Below are 17,906 nucleotides of genomic sequence, written 5' to 3'. Positions count from 1 at the left end.
CCGTCAGTTCAACATGTCCATGCTGACCAGGTCATCTACCTAACCTAGCTCCATTTGTTTTCTAAACCTAAACCCTTCCCTATCCATGCACCTGCCAAGTGCCCTTTAAATCTTGTACTGATCTCTAATTGCATCCTCTGGCAGTTTGTTCCACATAACCACCATCCTCTGTCTAAAAGAAATTTGCCCTCAGGTCCCTTTTAAATCTTTCCCCTCTCACCTTAAATCTATAGCCTTTAGTTTTAGTCCTAGGAACATCCTTCTTTACAATTGTATTGGTTTCTGTTGCTTCTCCTGCTTCTTCTTTCTGCAATAGATCACTGGGCACATCCCTGTGTTTGATTTAATCTGCAAAACAGCTCTCCTTTTCAGTGCCTTGTGATTGCAGTGATGGATAAATGATCAAGGAGAGGAGACAGAGAGCCAACTACAGGAAGAATAGGCAATTTGGAAAAGGCTATCACAGGGATCTTTTTTTATATTCAAAAAAAATATTGGGATGACAACTGAAGAAAAATAAAGAAAGAAAATTCTCCACCCAGTGCTCCCCCGCAGGGTCCCACCATACAGTCCGCCTACCATCGAATCTGTATAGGGTTTAAACAGCCTTTTAAAGGAGCTGACGGTGGTTTATCTGAAAATCCTGCGACCGCAGGGTCTGGGCCCAAGATGGTGGTTCCTGTTTGGTAGTGGCTTCAAAGGGTTGCAGACTCCAGGGAAGCAGAGGACTGGTGCAGAGCACCAGAAATCGGGGAGACCACATCCTGTTTGAGAAGAAGAAACAGAGGAAATGACCCACGGGACAGTGACCACTGTGGCAGACCAAGGAGGAACTCTGAGGCTGAAGAACACATAGGCTGCAGGCTGTTGGTGACTCGAGGTGAGGAACCCACACAGGATACATGCTGTTGTCAACTTCAGTCAAAGGACTCACATCAGGCTGCGGGTTGCTGGAGACTGGCCTGAGACTGGGTGAAGGGGTACCAGGTATCGGAACAAGGACGCAAGAGGGTGCTGAGGGCACTGAAAACTTACTGATCGTGTTAGAGGTGTGTATCTAGAGCTCTGGTTGCTGATGGTTTGGACTGAAGCCTGTGTGGTTATGGAGGCTGCAAGAGTCCTGGAGGCGAATCTATGGACACTTAATGATTCTGGGGGGGCTTCTCTCTCTGATTGCAAGGGGTGCTGGGAAATTTCTGCTGAGAGTGAATCTTTTCCTGCCTTACAGTAGGAAGGAAATTTTGTGTAATATCACATTTTATGATTTATTATATGACAATGAAATAATCTTGAATAAAGCTACAATAATCATTATGGATGCTTTCATACCTAGAACACAGTATCTTTGACCCACTGCCATCAAGAATGAGGTCAAGGAGCATCAAAATTGGGACCGCCAGACTGGGAAATAGCTTCTTCCCTCAGGTTGTGAGATTGATGAATGGTATCCTGTAACTGGGTAAATCCATTCCAAAATATTATATATATATACAGTGTGTGTGTGTGTGTGTGTGTGTGTGTGTGTGTGTGTGTGTGTGTGTGTGTGTGTGTGTGTGTGTGTGTGTGTGTGTGTGTGTGTGTGTGTGTGTCTTTGTTACACACACACACAAACACGAAGTATATTTTGCACCTTGGTGAAATGGTGTTTCATTTGGTTCTATATGTACAGTTAGCTGATAATATATTTCAACTTAATACGTAAATAAAATATTTAAGTGGCACTAGTCAAGAATCTGTCAAAAATGTGGAGGAGATATTGTGTTGTATTTATTTACTCAGAACTCTCCATTTATTACTACCCTCATACATAGTACCTTTCTGCCAACATGACAAGAGCTTATTCAGCCAAGAGCAAATGGACTAAGCATATCTTGGCCACATGTATCCTTAATCCTTCTTGCAATTTAAGCAAGTCAATTGCACCAAAAAATCCTCATGCTGACAGTATTTTGTTTCCCCTCCAAGACACATCCAACAATGTCAATTGTCGACAGAATTCATAATGCAAGTGGCACCAAAGATGCGTTATGCAGAGCGCTAGGGGTTCCCCCTTGTGCGGCATTGTCTGGTTTCCTCCCACCATTCAAAAATGTACACGGGTTGTAGGTCAATTGGATGTAATTGAGCAGCATGGGCTTGTGGCCAGGAAGAGCCTGTTACTGTGCTGTATGTCTAAATAAAAAAAAAAATTAATTTCTGTGCTGAAAAATGCAGTATTGAGATGTGCTTCTGGTATTATGATCTGCATTTTTCCCGTAATAAAAGTACGTTCAGTGCACTTCACGCAACAGGGTTTTGGAAGGTCTGTTAATTATCCTTTGTTTTCATTAAAAGTTTCATTATTTTGCAAAATTGTCTGACCATGGATTTGTTATGTATTGTGGTTATTTAACTGTTATATAGAACTGAAACATCACTATTATTTATTTCACTAAATGAAAATATGAATAGGCATTTATCTCCACTTTTGTTTTTATTATCACTTTTTCTAACTTGATAAATTGTGGTATTTAACTTATATTATTGTCAGTGTGTCTTACACATACCTGTGAGGCTGCTGCAAGTAAGAATTTTGATGTGTTTGTACATTGTATGTTACAATAAACTCTTATCATGGTATAACACATTCCCATTAACAACACTGGGTATTTCTTCTTTAAGAAGTAATTTGACTAACTTTCATTTGAGACTTGGGCAAACTGGAACATGAAATCCTGGAATAAAGGTTTTTGTACTGACAGCCTTTTATGTTATATTCTGAACTGCACCAGGTATCTTGAACAGATGGAGACAATCCAGGTGCAGCACGGATAGTGCAGATTGAGTGTTCAGAAGAAATAGTTCTCCCAGTTAGCCAGAGAAGGCCCAAGACCCAGTGCAAGGGCCAATGTATCAATGTGCATTGAGTGCCAGGAAACGTTTGACATGCCTGCAATGTACTGCTTTTGTTAACCCACAAGAATTTAATTGAAATGCAGACCCGTGATTATTTCAGTACCCTGTCCCATTGCCTTGCTAGCATGTCTCTCCATCATCTCATGCACTGCCAGACTGAGACCACCAACAAGATGGAGGAACAACACATCATATTTTGTCTGGGCACCCTCCAACCAGATGGCACTACATCAACTTTTCCGGTTTCTGTTAGTCTACCCCTCAACTCCTGCCTTCCCACCTTCCCCTATCCCTCTGTTTCCTTTCCTTCAGCTCTGCATTCACAGAGCCAACCTGCTTTCTCAATCAATTCTCACCTTTCATGCCCAATTGTGCCCCATTTGCCTTTGGCCTGTCCCAAGTTCCTCCAACATTTTTGTGTTTTTACCTAATTGTAGCACGTGTTGTTTGGTGGGGAGGCTTGGAGAGTTGGTATCAACTCTCACCAGACCTTATTCAGGTCATGGAAGTGATTCTGGCAAAAGGTAGTAAGGGACCCAATTAACAACCATGCTTGTTATATAGTCAGGATAATGTGAATTATTTTATAACTGTGTAAGAATATACCATTCTCACTGTTGTAACTGTAATGCACCATTCTGAGGTGTGTGTGTGTGTGTGTGTGTGTGTGTGTGTGTGTGTGTGTGTGTGTGTGTGTGTGTGTGTGTGTGTGTGTGTGTGTGTGTGTGTGTGTGTGTGTGTGTGTGTGTGTGTGTGTGTGTGTGTGTGTGTGTGTGTGGGCGTGAAAAGTTTCCTGAGCTGGTGGAAGGCATCAGTAAGTAAAGTCTCTTTTCATATTTGAATCTTGAATCTCTAAGTTATTTAAGAAGCCTCCCGAGTAACACAGAGAGATAACAATACTTGTTGATTTTTTGTGGGGCTTCTCTTATTCAGTGGCTTTTCTCAGCATGGTGTGTGAAGTCAAGGGGCATAGTGGTGCTCCACCTGGGTTTTTCACCCCGCTGACCCAGCCCCCTCTCCTCCAAAAGTCAGCTTGCGTCAACTCCTGGCAGAAGTTGCTACTCCTGACAGCCGAACCTTCTCATCCCGCACTCTCCTTCCTTCCCTGCTGTACCAAGGATGACTCAGCCAACATAACATTCCAAGGGAGTGAATAGTGAGAGGGCTGTGGCAGAGTCCATGAGTCCCATCTCAGTCTGGTCGGCCATTCCAGACCCACAGAGGCAGAATGGAAGCAAGTCACCTTCATTCAGAAGGACTGCTTATGAAGAAGTGTTGCACTGCAAAGTAAAATAATACAGATGCTGGAAATCTGAAATCCAAAGAGAAAATGATGGAAACGCTAGGTAGGTCAGGCAGAATCATGGAAAGACCAGAAGTGCACAGTTGAAAAACTGGCCTTACCTCTGGTCTTACTGCTTTTAGCTATAATCATGATATGTTGTATAGTATTTCTCTTTGAAGATGTGCATTTCCTCTTTATGATGCAGTGTTTATTTCTGGGCATGCTTTGTGTCTCGGAGTTCGAGCTGGGAGTCAAAGGAGGAGAAGCTCGGAGAGAGTGGCGTGGAGGTAAGCAGTTAAATACAAGGGCTTACTGGGGCTTGGGCCTACTCAAATCGGGCTGGGAGTCTGAGGAGGCAGCAGCTGAAGTTTGAGCTGTGAGTCAGAGGAGCAGGAGCTTGGAGAGAGTGACTGGGTTAATTGGTCAAGGATAATTGGTCAAGGGGCCAGTAAAAGAAGTAAAAGGGGAGGGAGCGGCCAGCGAGGAGCGGCACACTGAGTGAGTGGGGCACTGAAGGAGTGGGACTTCCAGCCTTTGGCTCAACAGGCTTAGGCAAAAGCAGGCGAGGAGAAAGGTAAGTGGCATTATTTTAGCTCAGTCATGCCTATGGGGTTAGTGCTTTGTACTGGATGTCAGATGTGGGAACCGTGGGTGAGTCCCACCCTCCTAAATAGCCACATCTGCGTCAGGTGCACCGAGATGCAGTTCCTTAAGGACCGAGTTGGGGAACTGGAGCTGCAACTTGAAGACCTTCGGCTGGTAAGGGAGAGTGAGGAGTTGATAGATTCAACTTTCAGGGACATAGTTACCCCAAGACCAGATGTGTCAGGTAAGTGGGTAATTGTCAGGGGAGGGAAGAAAAATACCAGGAAAATGGAGAGCACACCTGTGAATATCCCTCTCAGTAACAGGTATATTTTGTTGGATGCTGTTGAGGGAGATGACCAGACAGAAGCTGGCAGCAGTGACCAGGTCGCTGGCACTGAGCCTGGCATGGTGGACCAAAAGGTAAAGAGGAATGCAGTGGTCATTGGGGACTCCATTGTCAGAAATATAGACAGGAGATTCTGTGAGCCAGATAGGTATGCCCGCATGGTGTGCTGCCTCCCTGGTGCAAGGGTGCGGGATATCTCAAATCGGGTCCAGGGTATTCTAAAAGGGGAAGGCGAACAGCCTGATGTCTTGGTACATGTGGATACCAATGACATAGATAAAAAGAAGGAGGAAGTACTGAAAAAGGATTACAGAGAGCTGGGACAGAAACTAAGAAATAGGACAGCCAGGGTGGTGATCTCTGGTTTGCTACCTGTGCCAAGTGCAACTGAGGACAAAAATGGAAGGTTAAGAAAAATGAATGTGTGGCTGAGGGGCTGGTGTAAAGGACAGGCTTCTTGGATCATTGGGATCTCTTTTGGGGAAGGCATGACCTCTACAAGAAGGATGGGTTACACCTAAACCCAAAAGGGGTCAATATATTGGCAGCTAGGTTTGGTACAGCCGTCAGGTGCGGTTTAAACTAATTTGGCAGGGGGGTGGGAACCTGTATGATAGGGCAAAGGACAGAAAAGATAAAACAGGAAAAGTTAGGTTAGGCAGCGAAAGTAAAAAATCAGAAAGAGCAAGGAGGGTGAAAAAAGGAAATCTGAAGGCTTTATATCTTAATGCAAGAAGCATTCGGAACAAGGTAGATGAATTAGCTGTGGAAATTGAGATACACAAATATGATTTGATTGGGATTACAGAAACATGGCTGCAAGGTGGGCAAGCCTGGGAACTTAACATCCTGGGGTATACGATATTTAGGAGGGATCGGCAAGAAAGAAAAGGGGGTGGGGTAGTATTGATGGTGAGAGAAGGGACCGACATGATTGACAGAAAGGATATCAACTCGGAAGATGCGGAATCTATATGGGTAGAACTGAGTAATAGCAAGGGGCGGAAAACGTTAGTGGGGATGGTATATAGGCCTCCAAATAGTAGTGTAGAGGTGAGGGAAGGCATTAAAAGAGAAATTAGAAAAGCATGCAATAAGGGAACAGCTGTCATCATGGGAGACTTTAATTTACATATAGATTGGACTAGCAAATTAGTAAAAATACTGAGAAGGAGGAATTCCTTGAATGTTTATGGGACGGTTATCTAGACCAATATGTTGAGGAACCAACTCGGGAGCAGGCCATTTTAGATTGGGTATTATGCAATGATAAGGGCTAATCAACAATCTTGTTGTACGAGGCCCTTTGAGTAGGAGCGATCACAATATGATTGAATTCTCACTCCACATGGAGAGTGATGAAATTAAAACCGAGACTAAGGTCCTGAATTTAAATAAAGGGAATTATGATGGTATGAGACGGGAGTTGAGTAAGATTGATTGGGTGGTGTTTATGGGGGAGTTGACTGTGGAAAGACAATGGAAAGCATTCACAGATCTAATGGAAAAATTGCAAAAATCGTTTATACCGGTTTGGCATAAAAATAAACCAAAAAAGGTGACTCAACCGTGGATAACAAGGGAAATTAGAGACAGCATTAGGTCCAAAGAGAGAGCATATCAATTGGCCAAAAAAAGTACCACAACCGAAGACTGGGAGCAGTTCAAGATGCACCAAAGGAGGACAAAGGGATTAATCAAGAGAGCAAAAATAAATTATGAAATGGCAATAGATTAAGAGATGGGGAAGTGCAGAGAGACCTAGGGGTACTAGTACACCAGTCTCTGAAGGCGAGCATGCAGGTACAGCAGGTGATTAAAAAGGCAAATGGTATGTTGGCCTTCATATCAAGAGGGTTTGAGAATAGGAACAAGGATACCTTACTGCAGCTGTACAGGGCCTTGGTGAGACCACACCTGGAGTATTGTGTGCAGTTTTGGTCACCTTATCTAAGGAAGGATGTTCTTGCAATGGAGGGAGTGCAGAGGCGATTCACCAGGCTGATACCTGGAATGGCAGGAATGACTTATGAGGAAAGATTGCGCAAATTGGGATTGTACTCGCTGGAGTTTAGAAGATTGAGAGGGGATCTCATAGAGACATATAAAATTCTGGCAGGACTGGACAGACTGGATGCAGATGGGATGTTTCCAATGATGGGAAAATCCAGAACCCGGGGCCATGGTTTGATGATAATAGGCAAACCATTTAGGACCGAGATGAGGAGGAATTTCTTGACCCAGAGGGTGGTGAATCTGTGGAATTCATTGCCACAGATGGCAGTAGAGGCAGGTTCATTAAATATATTTAAGAGGGAATTAGATATATTTCTTCAGTTTAAGGGTATTAAAGGTTACGGAGAGAAGGCGGGTACGGGGTACTGAACTTTAAGATAAGCCATGATCTCGTTGAATGGCGGAGCAGACTCGAAGGGTCGAATGACCTACTCCTGCTCCTATCTTCTATGTTTCTATGTTTCTATGTTAAAAAAGACAGCCATACTTACATTATGCTCAAATTTGTATGATTATTTTTTTTGAAATATTTTATTTTGAGAATTTTCAGTTGAAATGCAGTCAACATGTAGAATAATCAAAAAGAAAAATATTAACAAAATTAATACAAATATTGATCCGCGTTGATATTAAATAAAGTGAGAAAAAAGTCAATGTGATTGTAAAGAAAGAAAAATTACAATAATACTACAAAAATGCAAATTCAATGTACAAGTTGAACCAAAGAGAGAAAAGATGATAGAGAGAAAGAAGAAGAAAATAAAATGAACCCTCTCCCTCTCCCCCCGAGGAACAAGAAGAAAAGAAGAAAAAGTAAGAATAGGAAATAGAAAAGATTGGCTTCACCCAGGAACAACCCCACTTCCATCAAGGGACAAATAACCTGAGTTATCTAGAGGCCTCAGCGCTGAGAGCACCAGGGGGAAGAGACAGGAAGGGGAATCATTAAAGATTTACCCCAATGTACCTTAGGTATGAATTCCATATTCTTGAAAATACATCATACCTGTTTTTGAGGTTCTAGATGATCTTCTCCAGGGGAACACAATTATGCATTTCTATCTTCCAGCGGGCTAAACCTAGCTGGGAATCAAATTTCCTAGCAATTGTTATGCATTTCCTGGCCATTGCTAAAGTGAGCTTAACAAATTTTAATTGATATTTCGACAGCCTCATTTTAGGTCTTATGTCTTCTAAATTCCCCATTGAAAATAATTCAGGCACCTGAGGGTATCGAATGCCAGTAAATTTTTCCCCCAGAAATGACGAAAATCTTCCCAAAAAGGACTCAATTTAGGGCACAACCAGGTTGAATGCAAGAAACTACCTATTTCTTGACCAGATCAAAAACATTGGTCTGCCTAATTTGTCCATTAAATAAGATCTTAACTGAAGATTACAGAAAAAAAGATGTATTTAAAACTTCATATTTATTCCTAATTTGCTCAATTGTCATAAATTGTCCCTGCTCATAACAATCTTCAATACACTTGACCCCTCTCTGGAACCAAGTGTCCAGGATTTTATTATTACTAATTAATGGAATTAAAATATTTTGAGCCAGAAGTGTTTTAGGTGGAAGACGCCACCCCCCCCCCCCCCCACAACCTGTCCCCAATTTGACCATTAATCTTATTGCATATTGTAATTATATGCTTTAATAGTGGGGGGGGGGGGGCAGCTTCTCTTGGGCCAGATAGTAATTTAGAATTCCATTTATATATAAGGTTTTCTGCTATCCTCATCTGAATCATTATTCACATTGTAAGAGCTTAAGCAATTGGAGAGTAAATGTAATCACCACTGTCTGGATGGACTGCTTGTCCATTAGAGTTCAGGTGCTCTTTACAAAGTTCAAGGTTCCTATCATTGTCTTGTAATAATTCATTAAATATGCAACATACATGATATGCTATAAATTTTATCTGCCATAAGGTAAACAAAGATTTACCATGAGCTTCGCCCGGCATCTCTACAATGGAGAAAAAGAAGCAAAAGAGAGTCCCTTCATAGTCCCTGAATGTCTGTAGCTTCCCCTTCAGCCTCTGCAGCTGCACAGACATCTGTTCAATTCATTGGCAACACGGGGCCCAGATCCAAACTTCAACACCATCATGAAGCCTTCAGTGCTAGAGAGCCCTGCTTGCCCTCAGCACCCTCTTGAATCCCAGTTCTGGTACCTGGATCCCATGAGCTAGTCTCTAGCATCCCACAGCCTGTGCGGATTGCCAGACCATAAGTTCCTCACAGCCTGTATGGTTACCTCAGAGCTGAGCCCTTCACTGGTCTGCTGCCATCGTTGCCTTTCTTGTAGGGTCCTTTGTCCACTGAGCCCCTCCCTGGTTTGCCGACATGGTCACCATCCTGTAGGGTCATCCCCCATGCTTCTCCTTCTCCCAATTACTGGTGTCCTGCATCAGTCTGCTGATTCCTGGAGCCTGCAACCCCTCGTGGCCACTGCCCAGCATAGATGCCGTCATCTTGGGGACAGACCTCACGGTTGCAGGAGTTTACTTACAACCACCGTTGGTTCCTTTAACAGGCCGTTCAAAGCCTCTACGGAGCCATTGGCATTACGACTGTGTGGTTGAAACTTTTGGTGCAGCGCTGTGTCTCTGCATTCCACTCTCCTAGGGCCACACCAGCGAGAGCACTGCTGTTACAGTAGCTTTTTGTGGAAATTGTATGTATCATTACAATAAAAATGAATAAAACATTAATCAAAAATCTACATCCAATGATACAAAAAATAGTTTTATATTTTTTCTCCCTATCCCTCCTTCCACCCGAAAGTAAAAGGAAAGAAAAAAAAGAAACAACTACCGTTTAATATACAATAATATTAGCATAGACAATCATATTATTAATTAATAATTAAGATGAGTGGATGAGATAGAAGAGGAGAATGGAAAATTATCCATAAAATCTATGTATGGTTTTCAAGTACTATAAAAATTTTCACCTCGATTCCTTAAACTATATGTAATTTTTTCCAAAGGTATACAATTTTGCATCTCATTATACCATCTACTTAATAACACTTCTCCATCATCTTTCCATGATATCGCTAGACATTTCTTTGCAGTTGTTACAGTAGCTTTGACAACACTGCCATTTTATAAGAGGGACAACAGCACAGAGATAGGTCATAGGCAAAACAAGAGCAAAGTTCTGTGGAAGTACCACTGGAAATCCCAATGAAATACTGTATGTCGTATTTCATGTGTAGGAGTAACAATGAATTCCACAGGAAGTTCAGTCGGCAGTTAAGGATGCTGTTGTAATCAGCTCCAGCATCTAGTAGGAAACCGTCTGGCAGATTGAATGGTGGGATCAAGGCTGTTAGCTTTGCAGCTTAGGACCTGGGGTGTGGGTGATTGTGTTGGGGATGACTGGACATCAGGAGGACTGCAGGGTGGGGTAATGAATAACGTGCTGTTTGATGAAGGTCAATCTATCTCGTATAGAATTGTCAGGTCATACAACTGGAAAGAGAATCAGACACTTCAGCCTACTGAATTCACACCAACTATCAAGCGCCTGCCTTCAGCAATCCCATTTTATTCCTCCCTCTTTCCACTCACCTACAAGTGAGAGCAGCCATTCTCAACTTTTTTTTGGCTATGGTCCCCTAATAATGCTGCTCAAAGTTTATGGGCCCTCTTCCCTGTGAAGCAGTCAAATTTAATTTGTTTTTTCTGTTCCCCTCGCCTACCCCTGGAACCCTCTTATTAAGGATTTCAGCCCATGGACACCCCCTCCCCCACATTAAATGTGCTGAGAATGGCTGCACAACACAATTCACTTAACAACCCACACAATTTGAAATATTGTAGGAAGCTGGAGCACCCCAGGGGAAACCACCATTTACAGGGAGAATGTGCAGACTCCACATAGACAGCGCCTAAACCTACATCACTGAAACTAGTTGTGCCACTGTGTTGCCTATTTACTGGAGATATATTTTAGTTAGATAATGTCATCTTAGGAGTCCTAGAAATTATGTCAGTGCCAAAAGATGATGCATTTGGTCCCATTTTTGGAGTGATCAGAAAAAGTCTCATTTTCATTTTAACCCCAAAAATAATCCTAGTAACATATTGTTGAAAAATAAAATCAGCATTATGCAGTTGTATTTCTGAGCAAGCAGTTTTGGACACCCCAATGAATGTGCCACTGAAATCTTTGTCTACTGCACCCTCTGACCTGCTATAGGACCTGAATGAGCTCAGTTTCTTCCTGGGCCGCGTTGGCACGGTTGAAAAACACTTTTAAAAATTATCTGCCCAATTAAAGCAGACGTTGTGTCTGCAAAGACTGTGGACAAGTCAGAAGAAATTGCCTGGGCATCAAGGATTTGATTGCCATAAGGCAGCAACCTTATGATCTGAAGTTCCTGCTGTTGAATATTATGCTCAGTGCTCACCACCAACTCTATCTTATATATGCCCCTACCATCACTACTGCATAACAGTGGGCTTCCAAGAAGAATCTACTGCAGGTCACTGCATGGTGAGAGATTACATTTTCTTGCATCGTGTTTCCCTCAGGTTCTGTGATAAAGCAACCTGGGATGGAGGAACAAAACAAGAAGGGATTCAGGTCACATTATGAATATTCCACCTAGAAAAAAACCTCTGTAGATTCTAGGGTATTTTGTTTCAAGACCGCGGGGCTGGTTTAAAGTGAGTTTGCTGTGATAATGGTCACAGCTAGCTGGTCCCCCTACTCTCCACAGCTCTTTTCTTTTTTAATTTTTTAAAATTTTCACACTATGAACCATACTAACCAAAATACACACAAACATTTCCCTCTTGAATATACACAGTGACTTTTTCTCCCCTTCCACAGCTCTTTTCTGATGTGGTCGGTAATTTTAACCCCCCTGTTTAAGCAGCTGACTGAGATCTTAGTTCCAATGCAGCAGAATCCTCCCTCTTCATATTTTAATTCAATGTCTGCATGGATAGCTAGTGGGCTTCAGGTGAGATTTACCCCAAAATAGAAAGATTTCCTAACCCATCTTCTTATGGTTCCCAGAAAATAATCCTGAGCCCAGAATTCCAATATCTAAGGATTATGGGGAGAATAAAGTGAGTTTAGTGCAGGATTAATGTGGATAGGTGGTTGATGGTTGATGCAGATTCTGTGTGTGGTTTCTCTTCTGTATGAATCCACCACTAAGTCAGTTAGCTAGTAATTCCCTTGGGTTGGACTAAGAGACTAGAATTTCCCAGGCTACCAGCTGCAGAAAACTTAACGATTGGTTCCCCACATGTGGAACACTTACATTGCAATATTTGCATAAGTTGATTTGCTAGTCATTGTCTGCACTCTTAAAGATGTATTCTTAACAATTTTCACAAATAATAAAAATAATTGAGTTGCCAAAAAGGCTCCAAGAACCATACTCGCACGAGTCATAGAAATACAATCCCCATCTGAAGATTAGTGGCTGCTGCATGTTTAATAGTTTCCATTAGAAACTAGTCACATAGCTGGGCCAGAAAATTCACCTTTGAACACCTGCGTTTTACAAGAGTACATCAAGAAAAAAGTCACATAAAACTGCTGAGATGATTTTTGATCTCTAGAATCACTGGAAACTATTGTATTTCTCTCCTCCACAATTATTCTCTGGTGAGGCACTACTACTATTTACATCTCCTTCCTTTCTTACATGTTGGTGTTATCTTATAATCTCTGGCATCTCTGCAGGATCCAATGGATCTTGCAACCATGTGCTCCTGCCCCACTTCTACCTTGACTCCATTTTGTTCCCCTCCCCCTAGTCCAGTCCCTCTCCACCTACATCCGAGACACCACACAACCTCCATCACTTCAATAACTTCCAGTTCCCTGAACTTGATCACCTCATCTTTACTATGGGCATCCAATCATTATACAGCTCCACCCCCTCCCCCGCAATACAGAAGGCCACAAAGCCCTTTGGTTTTTCTGGATAATAGATCCTACCAGTCCCCTTCCTTCACCACCCTCCTCTGGCTAGCAGAACATGTCCTCATCCTCAATAACTTCTTCTTTGACTCATTCCACTTTCTCCAGGTCAAAGGAGCACCCATGGGTATCTGCATGGGCCCTACCTATACCTGCCTTTTTGTTGGCTACATGGAGCAATCCATGCTACAAGCCTACACAGGGAAGGCCTCTCAGCTCTTCCTCTGCTAGATCAATGACTAATTTGGTGCTAACTCATGTACCCATGATGAGCTCATCGACTTTATCCACATTGCTGCCAACTTCCACCCAAATCTCAAATTCACTTGGTCCATCTCTAGCAACACTCTCCTTTGTCTCAATCTCTCTGTCTCCATCTTGGGAGACAAACTCTCGATAGGCATCTTTTACAAACTCACAGCTACCTCAACTACACCCCTTCACACCCTGTCCTCTGTAAGGATTCCACTCCCTTCTCTCATTTCCTCTGTCTCCATCGCATTTTCTCCCTGGAAGAATTTTCCATGCCAGATCATCAGAGATGTACTCCAAGCATCGTGGAGTATTCTCCCCATAATCTTTAGATATTGGAATTCTGGGCTCAGGATTATTTTCTGGGAACCATAAGAAGATGGATTAGGAAATCTTTCTATTTTGGGGTAAATCTCGCCTGGAGCCCACTAGCTATCCATGCAGACATTGAATTAAAATATGAAGAGGGAGGATTCTGCTGCCTTGGAACTAAGATCTCAGTCAGCTGCTTAAACAGGGGGGTTAAAATTACCGACCACATCAGAAAAGAGCTGTGGAAGGGGAGAAAAAGACACTGTGTATATTCAGGAGGGAAATGTTTGTGTGTATTTTGGTTAGTATGGTTCAAAGTGTGAAAATTTAAAAAATTTAAAAAAAAGAGCTGTGAAGAGTAGGGGGAGCAGCTGGCTGTGACCATTATCATCAACTCAACCCTTACCGGTATATCTTCATTACTCACACATCTGCCCTGGCCCCCATCACCCCCTCATGCAACAAGGACAGGATTCATTTTATCTTCACCTACCACCCCACCACCCTTCACATCCAACATATCCTCCTCTGCCATTTTCACCAGATACTACATGATCCCACCAACAGACACATATTCCCCTCTCCACCTTCCACAGGGACCACTCCCTATGTGATTCTTTTGTCCACTCCTCCCTCTCCACCAATCATCCCCTTGACACCTACCACTGTGACTGCAGGAGATGCTCCTCTTGCACTCACACCTCCTCCCTCACCACCATTCGAGGCCACAAACAGTCCTTCCAAGTGAAGCAACATTTTACTTGTGAATCTGCAGGAGTTATCTACTGCATCCAGTGCTCCAATTATGGTCTTGTCAATATCAGAAAGACTGGGCACCGAGTGGGAGATCGCTTTGTTGAGCACCTTGGCTCTGTCCGCCACAATAGAGTGGATCTCCCAATGGCCAGCTGTTTCAAATCTCCATCCCATTCCCTTACTGACATGTCTGTCCATGATCTCATGCACTACCAGACTGAGACCACCCATAAATGAGAGGAACAACATCTTATTTTCCATTTGGGGCACCCTCCAATTGGATGGCATTAATATCAACCTATCCACCCATCCTTTCTTCCCCCCCGTTGCCTTTCCTCCAGCTTCTCTCTCTCTCCACCCCCCCCCCCCCCCTGTCTCCTTTCACAGAGTCAAAATCAATTCTCACTTTTCCTCATCATATCCAATTAACACCTTTTGGCTGTTTGTGGACTCTTGCCCCTGCCATTCTTCAGTCTTAATTAAGAAGGTTTCCTCTTTTTTACTTATACCTTGAAGAAGGGCTCTAGCCCAAAATGTTAGTTATATATCTTTCCCTCCTGTGGGTGCTGTGAGACTGGCTGGGTTCCTCGAGCATTTCTGTGTGTCTTTACTACAATCATAGTGTTTGCAGACTTTTGTGTTTCACTCCATTGGAATTTTGGACAAATACAATTGTCTTCTCAATCAGCAGATTGTAAACTATCTTCAACAAGGTTTCAAACCCTTGGAATGCAGTTTTTCAGATTCTGAGAGCCTTGGTTTAGTCTGTAATATATTTTCACCGTAAGACTTATTTTCCAAGTCTTACGGTGGGAGCCTTTTTGGTTCTGAAACAACAGCTAGAACAGTAATTCAACATAAGAATAAACTGCACCTCAGTTGACATTGCAGCTCAACCTTGGAGGTCGAATGCTGAGAAAAAGAGTATATTTTTTAAGGAAGCATGTGGAATTTTCTCCAAAATCATTTGTTGTCAGATTTCCAAAGTAGTCCATTTCAACAGGCACCCAGCAAGCTCAATGGTATCCCCTGCACTTTGAATCATAATGTTGTACATTCAAGTGTAATTTCAGAAACTTGAGAATGTAAATCAGGGCTATTGATATTGTGTGGTCTTGGAAATGATAATGAGAATGAGTTTATTATCAACCTCATTGTATAAAGATGCATATGCACTGAAATTCTAACTTGCTGCAGCCAAACAGGTACCTCAAAGAAAAAAAACAACCACAACAGTATACATTAAATTAACAAGGGAAAATAAATACAAAATATTGATAGATAATAAATATTTACAGTCACTGTTGTGCAAGAAAATAAAAGTGGTGTTACAATAGTGCAGGCAGTCCTTTTTAGGGTGTTCTCCATCAATTGCCCGTAGGTGACTGTAAAAGATCCTCTAGTACTTCTTTGAAATAGGAATCTAATATTTATTCCCTTAGCCCATGTCACTAAAATAGGACAAGAAAGGCATAAAAAATTCAGCTTCTGGATACCTAAAATAAATACAGAGACTGTGCTAAACACTCAACGTCTGCAACGAGACAAAGAGACATAATGCATTATTTCGATGACCTCTGACCTAGATTTGATGACATGCCATTGACCTGAAATGTGAACACTGATGCTTCTTTCACAGATGCTGCCTGACCTGCCAAGTGTTTTCAGCATTTTCCATTTTTATTTTACTGAAACAGATGACCAACACACAGGAGACTGCAGATGCTGGAATCTGAAGCCGAACACACTATGCTGAAGGAACTCAGCAGGTTGAGCTGCATCAGTGGGAGAAAAAGAATGGTCAACATGTGAGATGGGTCCATCATGCTTCACCTCTCGCAAGTTCACCATCCTGTCCTCTTTATTCTGGCTTATCATCCTCATTTCCCTCATCTTGAAGAAGAGTTCTGCCCCAAAACAAGAACCATTCCACCAGCAAGTTGTGTTTGGCTATTGAAGCATTGGTTTTTTTTGTGGGTGCTTTCTGAGTGAAATGTTGAATTGTCAGTGTAGTGTTTTGAGGATCCCTGAGTCCCAGCCCAGATTGTACACTCACAGGAGCGTAGCCACTATATTTTGAAGAAGATTCTGCTCAGACTGCATGCTGCAGTGGTGGGAACTTAGGGGGTGCGAAACTGGTGACAAACCCTGTTCTCTGCTGGCAATTCCTCCAGCCACTGCTCAGTGTGGAGAGGCTGCCTGTGAGAACAGGTGAGAGGTGGGCCAGGGTGAGCAGGGCTCAGAGTGGTGTTCCCTTGTCCATACTAAGTTCAAGTTTATTATCATCTGATTGTACATATTCTTCTTTCTTTGGCTTGGCTTCGCGGACGAAGATTTATGGAAGGGTAATGTCCACGTCTGCTGCAGGCTCGTTGGTGACTGACAAGTCCGATGCGGGACAGGCAGGCACGGTTGCAGGGGTTGCAAGGGAAAATTGGTGGGTTGGGGTTGGGTGTTGGGTTTTTCCTCCTTTGTCTTTTGTCAGTAAGGTGGGCTCTGCGGTCTTCTTCAAAGGAGGTTGCTGCCCGCCGAACTGTGAGGCGCCAAGATGCACGGTTTGAGGCGATATCAGCCCACAACCTGATGAAATAGCATCTCTCCACACCATGGTGCATGCACAAAAATGTTCAAGACACTGTACATAATGATCACATAAATAACACAGAACAACAAAGGTTTTTCTTCCTTAACACTTATAAGTGTATATTATGGATTTTGAGCTGCTGATCAAGATAAATCACCATAAAAATTTCCTATCACCTATCTTTTTCTTAGATATACCATACCTATTTTTGTGATTTCCTGTTATATGAAGTCTACTTCAAGCACGCAAAGCCATAAAGTACAAGATGTCATTGAAAATTCAATTTCTGAATTCGCACTTGGACTTCTTCCCTGCTGATCTTGATGCAGTCAGTGACGAACACGATGAAAGGTTTCAACAGAACATTGTGACCATGGAAAAGTGATGTGCGGTATCAGGGCAACTGGAATCCATCAATGCTGGCCGACTATTGTGAGACACTGACATGAGAAGCATCAGATGCTGAGTACAAACGAAAATCAGCGACTAAATATTTTTAGGTCAGTTGAACTAATGCAATGTGCCAGCATTATTAGGCGATTAAACATGCTAAATTCAATAGTAATAAGTTAATTCCTATGTGATACAGCAAATCTGAAACTATTTTTGTAATTAGCTTGAAGCTAAAAAGTTAGAAAGGAAGCAAACCTTTTGAAAAAAATTGTTGTCCAGTGTAATCAAAATAAATATATACATAAATATTTATCCTCTTGAAGCCTCCTAGTATTCCCATCACCACTCATATCCCTCACTTAGTTTGGTGTTGTCAGCAAACTTGGAAATGTTACATTTGATTCTCAAATTGCCAAGAAAGATTTTGAATAGCTGCGACAAAGCAATGATCCCTGTGGTACTCACCTGTCATAGCCTACCCACCTGCGATGGACCTGTTTACTTCTACTCTTTTGTTTTCT

The 17,906-nt window shown here is 42.4% G+C and overlaps 1 long non-coding RNA gene across 2 annotated transcripts; it reads left to right on the top strand.

Annotated features, from left to right (window-relative positions):
• The first annotated feature begins 460 nt into the window (after window positions 1-460).
• LOC138752835 (uncharacterized) lies at window positions 461-17,660 on the top strand. Of its 2 annotated transcripts, XR_011350988.1 has the most exons (5): window positions 461-1,049; window positions 1,334-1,425; window positions 4,386-4,467; window positions 16,106-16,216; window positions 17,184-17,660. It is a non-coding gene; the product is annotated as an uncharacterized lncRNA (long non-coding RNA). The 2 variants fall into 2 exon arrangements; XR_011350989.1 differs by lacking the exon at window positions 16,106-16,216.
• The last annotated feature ends 246 nt before the right edge of the window (window positions 17,661-17,906 follow it).

The sequence above is a fragment of the Narcine bancroftii genome, chromosome 1 (assembly GCF_036971445.1).
Source record: "Narcine bancroftii isolate sNarBan1 chromosome 1, sNarBan1.hap1, whole genome shotgun sequence".
NCBI lineage: Eukaryota > Metazoa > Chordata > Chondrichthyes > Torpediniformes > Narcinidae > Narcine > Narcine bancroftii.
The sequence above is the reverse complement of the archived record's forward strand: the minus strand, read 5'-3'. Positions and strand labels throughout refer to the sequence as shown.